This window comes from Mus caroli, unplaced genomic scaffold (assembly GCF_978045245.1).
Source record: "Mus caroli unplaced genomic scaffold, Mus_caroli_1 scaffold_16, whole genome shotgun sequence".
In the NCBI taxonomy this organism is placed as follows: Eukaryota; Metazoa; Chordata; class Mammalia; order Rodentia; family Muridae; genus Mus; species Mus caroli.
The window spans coordinates 18,497,020-18,511,919 of record NW_028227271.1 but is presented as its reverse complement, the minus strand read 5'-3'; the positions used below and the strand labels follow the sequence as shown (position 1 = coordinate 18,511,919).

Here is a 14,900-nt window from a genome sequence, read left to right as displayed (position 1 = left end):
GCGAAAGAGGTGGTATTGCGTTAGAAATGGTGTTACTTGACTGGCTTATAAACTGGCTCATAAGACTGTCTCTTGGCTGTCTTCATATCAATTCAATGAGGTAGTCAGTTAGTTTCATCATTAGCCAGGCAGGGATGGCCCCCAAGAAGCAGCTAGAAGGGTATGACTTGGTGACCATATGAAAATCCAGAGCCAGTGGGCCTGGTGAGACAGGAACTGAGAGTGGAAAGCAAAGTGTCTCCTTTCCAACCTCTTAAACATGCATGGAAACCTCTTATGCATGGAAACACGCCAGACTCATAGTTTGTCAGGAGGGTAGGAGCCTGCGATGTAGCCCATGCTAGCCTGGAACTTGCTATGTAGCAGAGGCTAGCTAGCCTTGAATTCTTTATATTCCCACCTCAAGCTCCCAAGTACTGAAAGCTGAAGTAGTTCTTTTTAACTTATGTTTGTCAAGCCTATAAAACAGAGTTCTAAAAAATATGTGTGTATATGTGTGTGCATGTTTCAATGTGTGTTTGTATGTGTGTATGTGTCTAGGTGTGTATGTTATGTGTATGTGTGTAAGGGATGGGAAGAGAATGAGAGAAGAGAAAGCATGTTTCTAATTTGTTTTATTAACTATTGAGTTGAGAAAAATATTTCCATGTGAATGTAAAAAACAATATATTTTTGCTTCAACCACCTGTCTAATAACTCACTAGGTTTAGATACAGTATTTAGCCAATGCATATATAGACATACGTTAGTATATAACTCATTCGTTTGATTCACGCTTATTGCATAGCTTCCTGGGGTGGGGGCTACTGAGCCACCCATAAACAAGACAGTCATGGACTTTCTCATGAGACTGAGTTCCATGCTAGAATTATAAGAAACTTGAAGCCAGATGGTGGTGGCGCACGCCTTTGATCCCAGCACTCGGGAGGCAGAAGCAGGTGTATCTCTGAGTTGGAGGCCAGCCTGGTCTACAGAGTGAGTTAGTTCCCCAACAGCCAGGGCTACACAGAGAAACCCTGTCTGGGGGGTGGGGAGAAGAAAGAAAGAAAGAAAGAAAGAAAGAAAGAAAGAAAGAAAGAAAGAAAGAAAGAAAGAAAGAAAGAAAGAAAGAGAGAGAGAGAGAGAGAGAGAGAGTAAGTTAGTTAGTTGGTTGGAGGCTAGGGCTGTAGTTCAGTTGGAGGAGTGCTTGCCTGGCATGCACAAGGCTATTGGTTTGATCCTCAGCCCCTCATAATCCAGGTGCGCTGGGGTCCATGCTCATAATCCCAGCACTGGGGAGACAGAGGCAGGAAAGACAAAAGCGTATGATAAGTTTGAGGCTATGCCAGGCTACATGGAACCTGGTCTCAAAAACAAATCAATAGCCAGGCCCAGTGATACATTCTTTTATTCCTTATACTCAGGAGACAGAGGCAGGAGGTTCTCTATGAGTTCAAGTCCAGCTTGGTCTACACACAGAGTTTTGGGCTGGCCAGTGTTACACAATGAGACCCTCTCTTAAAAAAATAAAGCAAACAATAATAACAATAAAGCAAGCAAACAAACAAACAAACACAAAAGAGAAATGAATTACTATCCTAAGGGTGATTAAAAGATGAAGAAGCTGAGTGTGAGAATGGATGTCTTAATCCTTTTGTGACTAAGGGCCTCTGCCTCCCCTTTTAATGTTAGGATTATTTGTATCTTTATAATACCATTGGAGAAGATTTTACTGAAATATCAGTTGAAATGTGTCTTTGCTTGTCGTCAGTGAATTTTAGCTACAACAGATCTTCCTCCCCCTGTTTGCTTGCACAGGCTCTGTGTGAGTTGATGATGCTCTTGGTGGTAGATGCTTGCTGTCACTTTGTGGCGTTACAGCTAAAGTTGTGGCCTCTTGAATGTCTGCTTTGGGTGGTAGAAGGGAGAGGGTCTCTGTTTTTATTTCTGATTTTGGCAGCTTGATAGGCACTGTTTTAAAAGATATAGTTTCACTGACATAGTGTTGCACGCCTTTAATCCCAGCACACTGGAGGCGCTGGCAGGTGGATCTTTGTGAGTTCAAGGGGCCTGGTCTACATAGTGAGTTCCAGGCCAACCAGGGCTACATAGAGAGATCCTGTCTCATAAATAACTTAATGAATGAATGAATTAATAAGCTATAGTTTCTATGAATGGAACAAACATTTGCCACGTCTGTGGCTTTAGCCTTTTTAATGCACCGAGCAAGCTAGAATGTCTAGGGCCATGTGCTTAGAGAAAATTAGGCTCAGAATTTAAATCTGCAACTTGGTGATAAGAGGGGCTTTGTGAGGTTTCTGGATTGGTTGGGTTGTTGAACATTGAGCCTGGGACTTGAAGTTCACAGCATGAGCTGTGCTGAGGTATGTCCCCAGCTGCAGCTGGGTTTTCAGTAGGAGTTTCCTGAGAGAAGTGCTAGGCTAGCAGAGCTTGCTTCCCCCCCACCCCCAGAACGTTTTTGCTTCGTATGTGCCTCAGGCTTCCTGCATGCATATGGCTCTCCGCACTGTTGTATGGATATACTCATTCTTCAAAGGTGTGTGTGTGTGTGTGTGTGTGTGTGTGTGTGTGTGTGTGTGTGTGCATGTATGCACACACGCTTTGCCTCTGTAGCCCTCGGTGGCTGAGCATCAAGAGGTGGTGATTGCAGTGTCCAGGAAAAGTGTGAGCACTTTACACAGTGAAGCCCTTGCTCCTGGGCAGAGCCTTCCTAGTTGAGCTGAGCCGGCTTGGGATCTGCAAAGGGTGAAGGTGCACTGGAAAGTTTACATTGGAGAAGCATCTGGATACAGCAAGAAAGGTGTGATGTCATTCTGTTATGACATTTGGTCCCACGCCCTCACCTCCCACCTCTGCGCTGCCACCACCTCTCAGCTGCCACCTGCTAGGCCACAGACTTCTGTCCAACTCCTTAAACTGCTGCTTCTCAGCAGAAAGTGCACTTCTTTAGATCACCTTTGAGGGGTTGTGGAGCTGAGAAACAGTGGCTGACATCACTGAGCTCATCCAAGTAGCTGTCTGGGCAGCCTGGGCTCTGGGACACCTGTGTCTCACCTACCGAAAGCCAATTTGTTGCTGCCAAGCCATTTTGAGCTCTCAGGGAGTTTGAGAAAGAGTCTCCCCTCACTACCTCCCATAATCTCCCATGAGATTTCAGTTGGGAACACAGGTAAAGGAGAAGGCTCTGTCAATAAGATCATCACAATTATCACAAGTGATCCCTGTTAGCTTAGAATGTGACTGTGACCCCAGGACTTGGTGGTGACAGACAAGTTTCGCCATGTGTTCTCACTCCAATATATCCCCAGGGTGTCCAATCTATGGCCAGTAGGCCATGTGTTTACCAGAATAGCTATGAGTGTGACCTAGTGCGTATGTAGACGATATAACTGGGCAATGCCATACCATGCTGGGGGAACTTATGTACTGGCTGATTTTGTGTGTCAACTTGACACAAACTAGAGTCATCAAGAGAGAAAGGAGCCTCAGTTGAGGCAATGCTTCCTTGAGATCTAGCTGTAATTTTCTCAATTAGTGATCAATGGGGGAGGGCCCAGCCCCTTGTGGGTGGAACCATCCCTGGGCTGGTGGTCCTGGGTTCTATAAGAAAGCAGACTGAGCAAGCCAGTAAGCAGCACCCCTCTGTGGCCAGATAAACCCTTTCCTCTCCAACTTGCTTTTTGGTCATGGTGTTTCATGGCAGCAATAGAAACCTATGAAGATACCTACTAAAAGGCAGCCTCCTGCAGCTTACTGGAGCTCATGTTTAGGTATTGCCTGTCCCTATGGAGACTGCCTGTCCGGGAGAGTCTGCCTCTCTCACTGAGACCCAGCGTGGGGACATGGGTGGTTGGGGTGGCGGGTTTGAATCTGTTCCCTGTTGATCTGCTAGCACTGTAGGGTCTTGTAGGAACTTGTAGAATCTCATTGAATATGTAAAAGGTTGGCAGAATTGAGACCAGCAAGAACTCACTGCCGTGTACCCTTGTGTGTGGGAACACTTATTTGGAAGGGCAGGCATCTCAGAGCCAGCAAATACTGCACCCTCATCTCCACTGTGGGGCACATCTCCGCAGTTGGCAATTCCCCTCGTGTAGTTCCCATGGCAGCCAGGTTAAGGTGTGATGGTTGCAATCAAAACAGTGTGTTTGTAATTAGCACTAGACTTGGGAGCTAGTGTGTATGAAATAGACTTTTTTAAAACTAGGAAACCTGAGGATCTGTTTAAATAAAATTATATAATTTTATTATATAAATAAATTTGTGTGTGTGTGTGTATATGTAAAATTTCAAGACCATGGATTCAAATGCCAAACACATGCCTGAAAAAGAAATGTGGGTAGTTTTGTGAGTTAGAACATGTATTATTGTTGTTGTTATTGTTATTTTAATGTATGAGCACTTTGCCTACATGTATGTTTGTGCATCACATACATGCCTAGTGCCCATGGAGGCCAGAAGAGGGCATTGGATCTTTCAGAACTAGAATTACAGATGGTTGTGCATTGCTATGTGGATGATGCTGGGAATCGAACCCAGGTCCTCTGGAAGAGCAACCAGTGCTTTAACTACCAAGCCATCTCCAAAATCCTAAAGTATTTGCATTTAATGGGCTATAAGGGTCTTGCATGGGACGTATATTCTTGGGAGAGACTGGAGAAATCAAGTTAGCACCCATCAGACTGCTTTCATTTTGCCGGATGTTAAGAGATTTGGAAAGAGCAAGCCTTTCTAAATGGACCTCCTTACTTCACTCTCCCTGCTTGGAGAACACAAGAAAGCCCTTGGAAAAGCATCATTCTGGATTCTGAGAGTCAGGGGGTAGAGCGCAGAATAGTTAACTGTCCCAAAGGTCATTGAAACTTGTGAACAACTCAAGATTAGTATAAGGTCAGAGAGAGGGGCCCTCTGGCTTTTGACAGCCATCTGTAACTGAACAAGTCTGTGGTTCTATGAGAACTGCTCTGAGGTGACAAGGAACCAGCATCAAGGGAGAGACCTAGTAATGAGAGGTGGATGGGTGGACGTGCCCAATTCTGAAACACACCAAGACAGTAGCAGACAGCTTTCTGTGAACATTCACAGCGAAGCAAGATGCATTGTAAAAACCCAAGATTCATTCATGCAGCAGCAAACATGTCTCAGTGTCCTGAAAGCTGCCATTTCCCCATTCCCACCACACTAAATGCAGACAGGTTTTATTGGAAGGGTTCTTACGATGTGTCTTCTAGGTCGCTTTTCTATGTAGATGTCTAACAGTTTGCCAACACAAGAGCCCTGCTTTACGATATCTAGAATCACAACCTACCCTGATGCAGTTCAGACTCCATGGCATAGTTTGATAACCGAGGCAGGGTCTTACTCTCCACCCCCTCACTTTCTATACAATATAAAAAGAGTGATGCTTTAGAGAATAATCCTTCCTGAGAACTTTGAACTTTGGCTGCAGTGGGGTTATGTTTGAGTAGATGAAAGTTATTGACCATGGGAATCAGCCTGGCAGTGTGTGACAGCAGTGCCCTTGGACTTCACAGTTTAGGGAAGCATTTTGTTCAAGTATTATCATTGCCTCCTCCACCCCAATGCCCCACATATACACATACTTTGAAAAATGCTGCAGATGTGGCCAGATGTGCCTGCTGCTTCCCGAGCAGGAGCCTAAAGTCCTTGAAATTTCAGATTGTGGCCTCCATTATCTCCCCTCCAAAAATTATGCTTTGTCCAAAGTGGTTTTTGTTTGTTTGCTTGTTTGTTTTCAGTTTTTCGAGACAGGGTTTCTCTGTGTAACCCTGGCTGTCCTGGAACTCACTCTGTAGACCAGGCTGGCCTCGAACTCAGAAACCCACCTGCCTCTGCCTCCCAAGTGCTGGGATTAAAGGCGTGCACCACCACTGTCCAGCCAAAGTGTTTTCCATTAGGAAAGACATTCTGTTGTTGTTGTTTTGAAGTTAAAACAAAAAAAAACAAAAAACAAACAAACAAACAACAACAACAAAAAAAAAACAAGCCTTGCGGGCTGGTGGAGTTTTGACAGAGGAATGCCACTTTTAAAAGAGTTCGGGTGAGCAAAGACATGTAGGTGGATGCATCCCAGGAGGAAAGGGGGCTTGAGAAGGAAGCAGCAGCAAAGAAAGGGCTCTGAGGGTCTAAACCTGCGCCGAGCCAATGCTCTTCGAAAAAGTTGAGAAGGCTCATGTGTGGGTGATCAACGCAGGACGAAGCCACGTATGGTGGCCCACGCCTATAATCCGCACTGGGGAATCTAAGGCAGGAGGATTGCTGCAAGTTCTCCAACAGCTTGGGCTAAACAGCAACAATAAAGGGGGCGTGGGTGGAAAGGTTGGCAGTGTCTGGGGCCTTTAGCTGAAGCAGAGAGGATTTTAGATGCATGAGGGCGTTAAGTCAAATGTGGGAAAGCTCAGAAACAGGATGGGGAGAACAATGAGAGGGTGAACCCAAGGTGGTGGACAAAGGGCACCCACCCTTGCCACTGGACCTGGAACCCACATGGGACCTAGAAAGAAGAGGCAGGAGTATACATCCAGGCTGGTAAGTGGAGGCCGCTGTTGCAGTTCTTAGCCACGAGGATGGCAGTGGTGACAGAGGAAGCCTCCAGTGGATGGCTTCCCGCTGAGAGCAGTAAGGCTTCTTGCAGGGTCCCAGGTTGTATGTAGACAGCAGGCAGGGGACTTTGCAGGCTTCAGAAGGAAGAGTGATACGTGGACGGCTTTCTTTCACTCTACAGACCAAACATTATCAGCTTTTCCCCTGCCCTATTCTCTACTTGGATGAATCTAATAAAGGTAGCTTTTAGTGTCTAGGGCAGAAGTCTAATGGAGGTGAATATTTAACCACGCTCAAGGGCAGCTGATAATCTCAAAAGCAATAGAGGCAGAGACTTGGAGAAACGGGAGCCAAAAGGAAGACTCCAGGCAGGACTTCCTTGACGAAGAGAGTACAATCCTACAATGAATTGTGACCTCTGGAGAAATGAATGAACTTAGAGGGGGCTTTCCTGATGGGAGAAAGCATCCTCTGGTGGGTATTTTAAAACACTACCTGCCCACATGTGAAAGGAGGTTTGGTAGAGACTCTTCAAGAATGAAGCCTCAGAGAGATATAGAGGGTGGTTGAAAATCCGACCTGGAGAGATGGCAATGTGCTTTGTGGCATAAGATGAATACATCTACACACCAGTTTTTCTGAGAGCATCTTATTTAGACTAATGAAGTCAAATTAATGAAAGGCCCAATAACACGACTTTGTGATTTTCAGAATTCTCAGGGCTAGTCCCCTGGACCCAGCCAGTCCCCCCACCTCTTGCCAGGCCCTTGAAAGTTCCCATCTACCTCAGAACTCCAAATCCAAGCCTCCCCTGTGACCTTGCCATGATTCTCTGTGTGGCTTATCCTGAGTCAGCCTGCACTCTTCCCTCTCCAAATTCTGGCACACACACACACACACACACACACACACACACACACACACACCTGTCTCACTTACTGCCCCCAGTGGGGCTGATCTGGGGCCAGGACAAGCTTCAGGGTCTCCCCCATCATTTAGTAGCTTTCACCTGGCCTGTGCCTCAGTTTCTTTGTCCATCAATGGGATGAATACCAGTGCTTTTCATAGACGGTTCTGCCTGGCAGGCTGCAGGAGCTCTGTACCTGCTGGCTTGCCTTAACTCTCTCCCACTACCCATCAGACACTCCTGAGTTTCAATGGTGGCCAGAAAGGCACAGTCACGACTACCCAGGATCGACATTTTCTACTCTGGCACCTTAGAGTTCTTTCCCTACCCTTTGCTTCTTCCATAGATGAAGAAGATGTGGATCCTCCAGGTCTTTCCTTGCCTTCAGATCTTAGTTGAAGACTTCCTCCCTGAGCCTCCTGACAGAGAGTCAGGTGCCTTCCCCTCAAAGCATGAATGTGCATATACACATGTGTGTGTTTGTATGAATGCACTCGTATGTGCGTGTGTATGTGTGTGTGCATATGTACATGTATGCACGCACATATGTGTATGCATGTGTGCCTGTGTGTGTGTGGTATGTCTGTTCCCATGTAAACTGAAGAAAGTGTCTCTCCCCAAGACCACTATAGCTGCAAGAAGCCATAGACTTCTTACCCATACTCCGCTTATCTCAGGAGCAACTGGTGCACTCTATCTGTCTGAGATGTCTTCAAGGCTGCATCCAATGTTACTTCCTTCCTGAAGTCTTCAAGATTGAAATTGGGTACAAGTATGTGTGTGGTGTATGTGTGTGTGTGTGTGTGTGTGTGTGTGTGTGTGTGTAAGTGGAAGCCAGAGGTCAATGCCTGTGTGTGGTATATACTTGTCTCTGTGTGTATGTGTGTGTGTGTGTGTGTGTGTGTGTATGTGTGTGTGTGTGTGTATGTATGTGTGTGTGTGTGTATGTGTGTGTGCTATGTGTGTGTGCCTAGTATCTTCCATGGTTGCTTGCCACCTTACTTCTTTTCATAAAAAAAAAGATTTATTTTGTTTTGAATCTGTGCACATGTGTGTATGCATGTGTGTGTGTATGCTTGTGTGTATGCACATGTGTGTGGTGTGTGTGTGTGTATGTGTGTGTGTGTGTATGTGTGTGTGGTGTGTGTGTGTGTGTATATGTGTGTGTGGTGTGTGTGTGTGTATGTGTATGTTATATGTGTGTGAGTGATCCATATGTAGGAACACCTAGAGGCCAGAGGAACTGGACTTCCCGGAGCTGGCGTTTTGGGCAGTCGCAAGCTTCCCAGTGTGGGCTCTGGGAAACTGCTGAGCCACCTCTCTAGCCTTTTCTACCTTACATTTTGAGACCGGCTCTCTCGGAATCTAGCGTTTATTGATTTGGTGAGGCTGACTTACCAGGGTGCTTCTATCCCTGCCCCTGCTGGGGTGCAGACACATGCCTCCTCTGTGCCTAGATGTTATGTGTATCCGGAACTAGGATCCTTGCTCAGGATCAGTCCTCATGCCTGTGTGGCAGGCACATTCCTGCCGAGCCTTCTCCTCAACCCTGGATACAGGATTCTTGCCCATCCCATACTCAGAGACTATTTGAATCTCTGCTTCTACTCATTCTCCCTCCCTAGGAGTCCAGCAGTCACTTGTTCCTAGGCTCATTTATTTATTCAACAGCTATTTATTGCATCCAGTGGGTGCCAGACTCTGCCCTGAGTGTGGAGCAAGCAGTGAGGAGCCCCAGGGATCTCCCTGCCCTTCCACAGCTTTGCTTTTGCAGTCCCTCGTCTGGGCTACCAGGAGGGGCAGGTGGGTAGCGAAACCTGACCTGTGGTGTGGAAGGACCCTACATAGAGGGTCCAATGGACCTCCGGGGATGCTTGCCCAGGCCTTACCAATGCCTCCAATCTGCAGCGCAGAGCACATTTGTCCTAGAATCTGGAATTTCCCTTAGCTAGAACAAGTTGAAGGAAAAGTAGACTCACTAAAACGTCACGGATCTGCAGAACCCACTTTCAGGTCTTTCATCGCGATCTCAAAGCATTATGTGCTGAGCTAAACTCCTCTTGACCCACATCGGCCGGCGGGATCTAATCTTAGGTGATTATTAACTCTAATCAGGAATCTAATGACCAATATTCAGGAAGCGTTGGCCATTTAATCACCACTCCTGCCTGTCCCCTTCCTGCCTCGGATGGGTCCAGCAGCCTCAGAGCAGTGACTGGCTTCCTCTGGCCAGCAGGTCAGTGGCTTCCTGAGATGGAGCCTGGGAGGGTAAGAACTGGCTGTGGGGTATAGTAGGCTCCACAGCATTCAGCCTGATTGGCCTTCATGGAGTAAACTGTTCTTGGACAAATATAAGCGTCTCACCCAGGCCTGTTTGCTAGAAGAATCTAAAGTGGGTGTGAGCCCAGGCTACTCCTTGATTTTCGTGGTGGGTTTGGGGCATGGGGAGGAGATCTGTATTGTATCTGGGGGGGTCTTGAGCCCATTAGATCAGATGGCAGTAGGGCTGGTCATGGATATTTCTGGACAGGGCACCCTGGTTGCTGGCCCTTGTGCATGGGAACCCAAGCAGTGAGGTGGATTTTAGGGGTTTAGTGTTTCTTTTACAAACAGGCTGTTAAGATGACTGTATGTCATTTACTTAGAGTGAAATTCATCTATCCTCAGTCTACAGTTCTTCGGGGTTTGAGAAACCTACCCGATTCCTTTCTTCTTGCTAGATGTCAGCTAAGGTTTGATCCGATCGTAGTGGCCCCTCTACTGTATACACCAACCTCTCCACTTCTCTCTCCTACACTGCCAGTTCCTGGCACTCCTCTGCCTTCACCTCAGTCGCATCTTCTGCAGCATCTCAGATTCCAGCGGGCAGGAGTTAGAGTCAGGGCCCACTCTAGGACTCAGGATGGCCACCATCTTAGTCTCTGTAGTATTATTCTTCTGAGGTACCAGAACTAAGGGCCACAAGCTGTGGGCTCCGAGAATAGGGGTTTCTCCTGATTCAGGAGGTAGGGCTACATGCCTATGCCAGTCCTTGTTTCTCTAGCATCCATGATGACTGTAGCCCTTCTGCTCTGTAGACTACCAGGGCGGCCCTGCTGTGTCTTCCTTTCACTTCAGAAAGCACCCATCCTCAGTCTGTGGCCATCTTCCTGCTCTAATGTTATTTAGTGTGTACGTGTGTATATGTGTATGTCTGTGCACAGTCATATCTGCAAGGGTACACATGTGGAGGTCAGAGGGCAACGTTGGGGGAATCTGTTCTGGCCTTCCATTTTGTGGAGATGGGGGTCCCCTTTGTTAGTGCCTGTAAAGTGTATACTCCAAGCTAGCTGGCCTGAGAGCTATCTAGGTTCTCTTGTCTCTACCTTCTTCACCATAGGAGTGCTGGCATTAACAGCAGGCCCTATTGTATTTTGGGTTTTTTTTTATATAGTTTTAAGGATAGCACTTGGGTCATCAGGTTTGTACAACTGGCCTGTCCACTGCTGAGCCATCTCCCTGGACCGGTGGTTCCCCTCTTTGATGAAGATGTCAGCCGCTTTGCCTTAGGCCTAACCTCCACTACTGCAAACTTGCTTTAACCTTATGATTGGTGACTCATTTGTCAATACCATCCATCTCCAAGGTATAATGAGTTGATATTGAATACTTCTGCGAGGAACACAGACTGAACTGATCACACACACACACACACACACACACACACACCAAGCTCACTGCAGAACCCTCTGCCATGGGAGAGAACAAGATGAAAAAGTCTGGGCTTAGGACGCAGATAGCTCTGGAGCTGTCATCCCATGGCCCCTCGTGGCTTCTGCCTGCATGCCCACAGTGTGAGGGCAGCTGATCCTCCCTCAGGAAGGTATGGAACTTTGAGGTCACTGTTCATCCTCAACTGTGGACCTGGCAGGGGGAGCTAGCGATGGCCAAGGAGAGAGGCTGTGACTGGTTGTTCTGAGGGTCAGAAGCTGATGTGGTTGCAGGTCACAGCAGCCTTGCACAGGACAGGGGTAAGATGTTCGGGGTTGCTATTATGGCTTAGTATGCCAGCTGCCCCTTCCCTGCATGAGGCTGGTGTGAGGGGGAGAGCTAGTATGCTGTCTTCTTAGGGTGTGAGTGAATGGGGAAGGCAGGTGTGAGGAGAAGGGGAAGGAGAAGGGGAAGGGGAAGGAAAGAGGGAGGGGAAAGGAAGGAAAAGGGGAAGGGGAAGGGGAGGGGGAAGGAAGGAGAAGATGGGGAATGTTATAACTTCTGGCCCTTGAAGAGAGAGGAAAGAGAGAGTGTGCTGGTATCCATGATTCCTGGCCAGTTTCAAAGTCACTCTGTGATTGGATCTGAGCCCCTCACCTTGAGATCATGCACAGACAGCAAACATGTAGCTTCAGGGTCTCCTCATGGCCCACTGATAAATGCACACGATGCGCTTCATAAAACTGGAAAAGAAAAAGAGGAACTAGCCATAAATATGCAAAACCTATCCATCATCCTTAGCCATCAGGAAAATGTTAATCAGAATTGCACCAAGTTTCTGTCTCATCTGGGCCAGTCAGAATGGCTTCAGGAAGAAAACAGACAATGTTAAGTGCTGGCGAGGTTGTGAGGCAAGAGCAAGTCACACACCGTTGGTGGAAGGGTAGACTGCGGCTGCCATCCAGGGAACCAGTGTGGCCGGGTCTCCAAAGCTAAAAGTAGAACTGCGGTGTGGGTATGTGCATGGGTGCACCTGAAGAACTCTCAGGCAGTATAGCTCAGAGACACTTGGACAGCAGCCAAAATAAGGACTCAGCCTAACCCTAGAGGCCCATTGGCAGATGAGCGGATAAAGAAATAGGAGGCATACAGGCAAAGGAGTTTTATTTCGTCACAAAGAGGAGTGGAATCTTGCCATTTGTCAGAAAAATGTATGGACCGAAAAAACATTGTGTAATCCTGCTGGTGGTGGCAGCAGCAGTGCACACCTTTAATCCCAGCATTTGGGAGGCAGAGGCAGGCAGATCTCTATGAGTTTGAGGTTAGCCTGGTCTACATAGCAAGTTCCAGGACAGCCAGGGCTACAAAGGGAAATAAATCCTGTCTCAAAAAAAAAAAAAAAAAAAAAACAAAGCAAAACAAAACAAAACAACAACAACAAATGGTTGTGCAAGTGAAATGAGACCCAGGAAGGCATATGATGCAGGCTTTCTCTTATGAAGGGTCTATATTTAAAAACATATATGATATTGGAGTATACATGGGAAAGGATGGGGTTGAAAGACAGTGGAGATGGGCAAGAGAAATGAATGGGAGGGCTAGAAAGGCACAAAATAGCCCATATTTCCTCTCACAAGAGGAGTCAGGATCTAAGCACATACATGGCATGGATGGGAGGAAGGAACATTTGCGGGTGGGAGGCAAGTGCGTGGGGTGGGGGGTAGTGTGGTAAGGAAACTCTTGAAGAAGAATCATATATGGGTGAAATATGGCAATGAAGTCCAGTATTCTGTACACTAACTAAAACACAATAATAAACAGTAGAGGAGCAGTCCCCAGGAGATGCATGTGCCACAATAAATGAGACTGGAAGACACCAGTGGTGATGTCACAGGGGTCCATGGAAGGAGCTGTGGGAGAACAGCCAGCCACTGCTGGAGATGTGCTGAGGTCCTTTTCTCACACACACTGAGAAAGTGACTGTTGTGTGAAGCCGGAGGAAACAGCTTCCACAGGTTAAAGGGATTCACAATGCTATTCACCACCTCAAAAGAGCAAAGGGTAGGGGCTGAGGAGATGCCCAGTGGTTAAAGTCCTTGACCTGTAAGACTGGAGCACTGGCCCCTGAGCCCACGTAAATGCCTGGTGTGAGTGGCAGCCCAGCGGTCATGCTAGCCTCAGAAAGTGGAGAGCAAGCTAGCTAGTGAGACTAGACATAGTGGTGAGCTCTGGGTTCGATTGAGAGACCCTGCCTCAATGAAAAGGCAGAGAGGCAATTGAGGATGATAGCCAACCATAGTGTCAGGCTTCCACATACATGCACACATATGGACCCACGCACATGCATGCATGCACACACGTGGACCCACACACATGCAAAAACATACGTATATACACATGCATGCATGCACACACATACAAAAACACGTGCACACCACATACACATGAAGTTGGGAAAGGGGTGGAGGGGGAATGCAAAGGATAATGTGTGGGTGGCAAGTCCAAACTTCAAAGGGAATCTAGATTGATGGCTTATGTGATGCAGAAAAAGGTACTCAGCCAGTGAGAGAAGGCGGTCACTTCACACCTCCAGTTACCAGGTTCTTAAGGAAAGAAGAATGGGGCTGGAGAAGTGGTTACAGACACTGGCCGTTCTTCCACAAGACCCAGGTTCTGTTCTGAATACCCACATGGTGGCTCACAACCATCTTTAACTCCAGTTCTCGATGACCTGATGCCCTCTTCTGGCCTGTGCACATGGTGCTTGTATGGTGGTACAAGCAGGCAAAACACCATACACATAAACATAAATTAAAAAAAAATTTTTTTTTAAAGTCTGAGTGGCATGGTGGCACACACCTTTGATCCCAGCACTCAGAGAAGCATACAGATCTCCAGGTTCAAGGCTAGACTGGTCTACAGAGTAAGTTCTAGGATAGCCAGAGTTATGTAGAGAAATACTGTCTTGGAAAAAAGCAAACAAATAAACAAATAAAATAGAAGATTAAAGAGGTAAAAATTATATTTGAATATTAGCGAATTAAATATACTAGTATGCAGAAGTACAACATGTTTTAGCCACATGGTCAGGGAGTTGGTAAGAATGCAAGTTGACTGATTAAACATTTGGAATATATTTGAAAAAAATCAAGGAAAATTTTAGATCAATGAATTTTACAGAGCTGATGGAATGAAGGAGAAAGATCAGTGTAATTCAAAATATGAGCTGGATAAAGACAAAAGCTGTGATGCAGGTAAAGTGCCAGACAAAATCCCAAAGAGAAAAATGCAGATGGACTCCTCAGTCTGGGAAATACCTCCCACCTAATAGCAAAGGCTAAAAAGCTCTTTAAAATTAGCCACAAACTAGTTATGTAGTTGTCTTGAGCATTGTGATATAAACATTAGACAATGCAATAGGACAAGAAAAATGAAACTCACCCGTCCTGGGAAGATGCTGTCAACTTTTGTTTATCAAAAGACACTTCAGAAAAGTAAAACCACAGACTTGGAGTTAAAAAATAAAATTATAAAGCATGTATGAGAAAAACACTACCCCTGAAAGATACAAAGAGCTCTTCTTATTGCCCAGCGTGAAGACAGCCCAGTTTAGAACAGGGAAAGGACTGGAGAAGCGCAAAGCGCCTGTGTTTAAATGGACTGGAGAGAGCAAATGGACAGTGTCTCACATCCTTAGCCTGTTGGGGAAAGCAAGGGACCCTTTCACCAAGTAGAAAGA

The 14,900-nt window shown here is 46.5% G+C and overlaps 1 protein-coding gene across 6 annotated transcripts in view; it reads left to right on the top strand.

The window, feature by feature from the left end:
* The window catches only part of Ppara (peroxisome proliferator activated receptor alpha), a 72,087-nt gene that overhangs the window by 2,144 nt on the left and 55,043 nt on the right, over nucleotides 1–14,900 (top strand). The window contains exon 3 of one of the 6 annotated variants that reach the window (XM_029470087.2): nucleotides 7,818–7,905. The exons of the other annotated variants lie outside the window; for them this stretch is intronic. The gene's annotated coding sequence lies outside the window, so the exon portion shown is untranslated. The remainder of the gene's footprint in view (nucleotides 1–7,817; nucleotides 7,906–14,900) is intronic. 6 annotated transcript variants of the gene reach the window in all.